This window comes from Sycon ciliatum, chromosome 13 (assembly GCF_964019385.1).
Source record: "Sycon ciliatum chromosome 13, ocSycCili1.1, whole genome shotgun sequence".
NCBI lineage: Eukaryota > Metazoa > Porifera > Calcarea > Leucosolenida > Sycettidae > Sycon > Sycon ciliatum.
Window position 1 is genome coordinate 20962442 of NC_088655.1, and position 6524 is coordinate 20968965.

A 6524-nucleotide genomic window follows, 5' to 3' on the forward strand; every position below is an offset into this window, starting at 1 on the left:
CATCAAATTCCATACAGCTGTACAGTGTTCTACAAGTACACGTACAAGTAGATGCACTAGGAAGTCGTAGGTGTACGACTACCTTGATAACATATCCAGTCCACTACAATCAGTGACGGTCGTAGCTAGGTCACACGGTGCGTTGACCCCGTTGAACTTTTGCTACAACAGTACAGCGCCCTCTACAAAAAATTCCCCTGTTATTTTGCACAGAACCATCATACATTAGCAGCATATGTGAGCATAATGCGGCATAATATGATAACTTTTAGCATAAAAATAGCATAATTTTGCAATTTTTTCAGCAATGCGAAAAGCATAATTGAACGAAAATACTAGCATAATCCGTCAAGGCCTACCTAACAAGTTCCCAGTTGACTGTGGGTAGCAGCACGGCTGGAAAAATCGCTCCCAGGCAGGACTTAACCCAGGTACCTCTCGTATCTCAATCATGGTCTTTGACCTACCCACTGTGCCAGCCTGGTTCAATAGGCTTTCCCCAAATCGGTCCTTTTTTTCGCCTATTCGGTTTTTCGCGCGGCTCAAGAATACATCAGATTCGGCTGCAAAATCAGCTGATTGTTCGAAAATCGGCTGCAAAATTGGAATGTATTGGAAAATCGGCTGAAGGAATTGTTGGCATATTGGTTTCAGAATTGGTGAGATCTTCGAAATACAACTCTGCTCTGATTTACTGGCCACAACTGTACGCTGTAGTGTAATACTTTACTAGTAACAATCTTCCTAATGGCAATGTTTATTTGAGAAGAGGTCAAAGGACACGAGTCACACGACCTCAACGCACTAGGACTACAAGCACTGAAGTAGAGAGCTCAAGCGGCCATGCTTGCAGCAACCTCATTCGTTCGTAAACGCACTTTGGAACAATAATTATTTGGTAGATTATCGGCGAATCTCAAGGGAACCTTCCAAAATGGTCGGAAAGCCTAATGCTAAAATAGATCGCAAATTAGCTTTCCTACTGCCGTCAGCGTAAACCTTTGAATACCGTACTCACGCGGTTAGTGCCCCTGGGGCACTGCTTTTTCAATGTCCATTACAGATGGGGCACTGTTAAAGAGAGGGCACTATTTGTTTGTGCAATGGTGGTAAATTTACGTGGTGAGTCTGGTGACATAAAAGGAAAGAAGGCAGAGAAAACCAGAGAGTACAATGTAAAGTTTGCTGTAAACTATCACGACTGAGTCACTCAGCAGAAACGGCGAGAAGAACTGCGATTTTGATGCTGAAACCACCAGTGCAGTTACATAGACAAGAAAAAGCAAAAGAACACGAAACTAAACACGCACTTGGTTACAAGCTTGGGGGAGGGGGGGGGCACTAGGCAAGAGAAGGCTTTATTGCTCACTGGCTCTTAGAGACTGGAGCACTATTCGAGATAGGGCACTATTCAAAAGAGTACGGTACAGCTGGAGATCTGTTATAGCGTTGGTGTTTGAAGAAGTGTTATTTGATCACTATAGACAATAATATTATCACTATAATATAGTGATAATATTATTGTCTATAGTGATCAAATAACACTTCTTCAATGGTATATTATACCATTGGACAAAGTAGTACTTCAAAGTATGTAAGTGATAACTTTGCAACTTAGTCATGAATACTTCAAGTATATACACAAAGAGACGTGCATCATGGATGTAAATACCATACCAAGACTTGTAAAGTACAAAATTAATAACAACAACTTGCACCTACTCTATGACCACAACGCTGGCAGTACACAACATTTACACAATCTCAGTTTCCCAAAGCTTCCTGTAGGTACCATTAGTTACTATAAACGATCCATAATGTATGCAATTGAGTGGTTTCGAAATGAGAATATTTTGTTTGTTTTGTTATAGTTTTTCTCCTTTTGAGAATTTTATCACAGTACAGTAAAACCTGTCTAAGACAAGGGACTCAAGGGACCTTCAAATCCTGGTCTCCGTTACCAGGTGGTCTCCTTATCCACGGTCATTTGACTGGAAATAGTCTCCCTTTCTCCCGGTTACAGTGGTCTTCCAGGACAGGTGGTCGCCTTTTCCGAGTGGTCACCTTGACAGGTTTTACTACTAGTAGCCGATATATTGCTTTTGCCGATTACTTCACTCTTATAACCGGTTTAGTTTGAGTGGAAAAGAAACTTTTGCTTTTGAATTTTGAAGCTGATAACATTATAACCAGTATATCACTTTAAATTATACTTATAAAAACCTCCATTGATTGTCGTGTAGGGTTAGAAGTTTCTATACTTCATACACACCTGTATAAAAAACCTGTATAAAAAACCTGGTGGCTATAAAAAACCTGTATAAAAAACCTGCCGGCTAGAAAAAACCTGTATAAAAAACCTGCCGGCTAGAAAAAACCTGTATAAAAAACCTACCGGCTATAAAAAACCTGTATAAAAAACCTCTTTTTAGGGGTAGATGAGAACAAGAGATAAGAGTATTCAAGAAAACAGTACAAACAGATGCAGAGCAAGATCAGAAGAGCACAAATTGAACTGGAAAGGTTAAATAGTCCGCTCAAGAATGGTAAGATGAGAGACACATACATATGATCAAAAGGAGAGTATTGAGCTACTCACTCCTCGTCATGGGTCCATTGTCGTCATCCCATCAGCAACATATTCTTTGCTGAGCAGCCAATCGCCATCAGACAAACTCTCCTTGTGGCATACAGGAGCCTCGCGGCCTCCTTTTTTCTTGTCCTTGAGGACGGCATCGAGGAGCTTGTTGGCCTTGACAAACACGCCACGCTTCAAATCGAAGCCCCGGTCACGGTCATTGACTTCTCTCTGCAAGGCTCCTCTTGCAGCTATTAGACTGGCCCGTTTATATTCCTTCTTGTCAAGAGTTCTCACGGAGCAGTAAAACCTTTCGAGGATTTCCGCCAGTACCTTGTCTTCGACAGTAGCAAAATCACAAGACAAGCTCTCCTGTATCAAAAAATCGCTGAACACCTTCAACCAAAACTTCGTTGCAACTTTGGTTGACTTTAAATAATAGGAACTGCTGATTCCAAAAGTTTCTTCCTTTCTTCTTCAGAAACGGACGCAAAACGTCCAGAAGAGACGACCAGACTCGCCCCAATGTCAAGCTAACTATACTCTCGCTGTCCACCGGTCTTCTGATTGCCTACGTGATGCCCAGAATCACCATCTAGCAATAGTCCGTGCACGACTCCAGACCGGCAGCCTTCGAGATAAACAGTGGTGGTCAACCATCAAGCAGTCCATCGGAACCTCCCGAAATAGCTCCATCCCGATTCTTGTCGACCCTGCTGGCAAAGAGCATGCCACGAACATCGAGAAAGCAAACTGCCTCGGTCACTACTTCGCGGAGAAATGTAGCCTTGGTGCCAATGACCTGCCAGACACACCTCTACCCCCTATTCGCCAACGCACAGGCAATAGGCTGAAGACCGTACACTTCCGCCCTGCCACAGTCCAGCGAGCTCTCAAGAACCTGGACGCTTCAAAAGCAACTGGCCCTGACGGCATTCCGGCGCAAGTGCTCAGGAAGTCAGCGCAGTCACTCGCCAGCCCTCTGGCAAAGCTATTCACCCAGTGCTTCCGGGACGGGGTGCAACCTGAATCCTGGAAGATCGCGAACGTTGTCCCTATTTTCAAGAAAGGCTTCAAGTCTACCCCGAAGAACTACCGTCCGATTTCCCTCCTCTCTATACTCTCTAAGGTTATGGAGGCCATCATCAATCGCAGCATCACTAACTTCCTGGAAAGCAATCAGGTCCTTTCCGGACGTCAATTCGGGTTCCGACGCGGCCTGGGCACGACTGATCTTCTCCTCTCACTTCAGCATGAGTGGAGTCGGACGTCCAATGCTGGGGGTGTGACCCGAGTCCTTGCTGTCGACGTGGCCGGCGCATTTGACAAAGTGTCGCACCGCGGTGTAGTTCACAAGGCCAGATGCCTTGGGCTGACTGGCCACCTGCTCTCATAGTTGAAAAACTACCTAGAGAGCCGCCAGATCCGGGCCGTAGTTGGTGGACAAACATCAGCCACACACGCCATCCGAGCAGGTGTGCCTCAAGGAAGCATCCTGGAGCCCACTCTCTTCTTGATCTACATTAATGACGCTGAGGACCACCTTCCCCAATCGACCAGCCTTGCCACGTACGCAGACGACACAACGCTCTACAAGTGTATCCGGTATCTCGGCAACCTCGCAGCTGACTGTGATGATCTCCAGACCGCCGTCAATGCCCTTGCTGCCTGGGGTGCGACCTGGCGAGTGACATTCGAGCCCGCCAAGTCATACCTACTCCACGTCAGCCACCACCGTCGGCCCTGGGACTGCCCTCCGGTCACATTCCAAGGTGAAATGGTTCCTGAAACCCAGTGCCTGAAGCTACTTGGGATAGCCTTCGACAGTCAACTGACATTCTGCCAGCAGATTCGACAGTCAGCCCTGCGCGCCACACAGCGACTGGGCTTCCTGAAGAAGGCCTCCGCAGTGCTTGACCCTGGCTGCCGTCTCACGGTCTACAACGGCTTTGTTCGCCCAGTCTTAGAGCATGGCATGCTAGTCTGGATGGGTGCTTCTCAGACGGTGCTGGCCCAACTCGATGCTGTACAGCGGAGAGCCCTGCATCTGATCGGCGAAGGCGCATATCTGCCAAGCCTCGAACTCCGGCGCAAAGTGGCTGCTCTCTGCTATCTCTACAAAATCCACTACCTGACAGGTCCACAGATGCTAACCCGAATGCTGCCCCCCTCCCAAGCAGTACCAGACCACGACCAACATCCTGCCAACACCAGGCAGCAGGCGCGGGTGGCGGCGGCCACCGCTACCAGCTGCAGTCTGATATCCCAGCCAATTCTCGCAACAACGTCCGCCGGTCGTTCCCTGAAGGAGTGCTGGACGCCTGGAACCAGTTGCCTCGCCAACACCTCCTGGATCAGCCCGACCAGAACAGGTTGCAGTCCTTCAAGTGCAGCGTCCACCGATTCCTGCGCTCAAGCCACTGGGACTGGGCGACCGACCGGCTGTAGGGACTCGGCGTGGTGGTTTTCTGGACGTTACTGTGAGAGAGTGAGTCTGTGCACAAATATTATGTATGATTACGCGTCTGCGTGAATGTGCACGTGTGTGTGTGTGTGTACGTGTGTGTGTGTGTGTGTGTGTGTGTGTGTGTGTGGTGTGTGTGTGTATGTGTGTGCGTGTGTGTGTGTGTGTGTGTGGTGTGTGTGTATGTGTGTGAGTGTGTGTGTGTGTGTGTGCGTGCGTGCGAGCATGTGTGTGTGTGTGTGCGCGCGCGCGTGTGTGTGTGTGGGGGGGGGGGGTGCACATGGTTGGTATGTGGTGTTTATGTGAGCGTATGATAAAAATCTCTTCAATAATATTAATATCCTTATTTCAAGATTACCCAACGCCGGCGAACGCCCTATCAGGTTGATCTCCTATTTGAACATGCGCATATGTGTGTGTATGATGTGCCCTAGCTTACTTATAATATTATTATTTTGTTATACACGTAGATCATGTCCATGATGCCGTTCCTCTGCGCAGGGCGACCGCACTATTGTATTTAAGATTAACATCATTATTACTTCTGCATATGAATTACATACTATGATCATGCTGGCTTCATCCCTTATCTCCTAAGCTACCACCCCCCCCCCCCCCCCCCCCCCGGTGCGTCTGCCCAGTGTTGACTCCGAGACCTACGGTCGGACGAGCTGCCCAGGCCTCACCACCACTGCCGTTTCCGTGCTGCCTTCTCGATACATACGTATGTACACTGTATATCATGTGCACATTCACATGTCTGAAGGTTTGTGGTTTTTCAATAAAAAAATAAAAAAATAAAAAGTAGACGTTGAAGAAGCCATTACACTCGTAAACCAAAATAAACAACACGAGGAGAAAGTTGAAACACGAGGAGTAAGTTCGAGCATGCGCCGAAATAGGTACGAAAATCCAAAACGAAAATCGGTTTTTATAAGTATATTTTAAATAAAATACATACTTCGTCCTCGTGTTTACTCGAATTATAAAAAACCTCCACAAAACCCTCGGCTTCGCCTCGGGTTTTGTGTCGGTTTTTTATTTCTCGTAAACACCTCGGACTCAGTATGTATTTTATAAATAACTGCCAACTCTATAGCCGCTCTCTACCGGTACAGGTATTCCTGGCAAAAGTATAAAGAAGGGGAAAGAAGGGAGAGAAAGGAAGGAAAGAACAAGAGAAAGAAAGAAAGCGAAGGTCCCTGGACCCTGGTTCGAGTCCGGGTGGTGACACTCTATTTTTTCTTCAGACTGTTCCCATTTGTATCTTGCCGCAAAACCAGTGAAAGAAAGGAAGAAAAATAGAATTGGAGGCGTATCCAATTTCGAAAAACAGTGTCAGCACCGACGCAATCCACGCAGTCAAGTAAAGCCAATTCAGTAATCGAACGTTTTCGTTCCCTTCTCATCATGGGTAAGTACCGGTACAGGGAATGATGGAAAATATCGAAATACAGAAAAAACATCATATCTGTACAACTC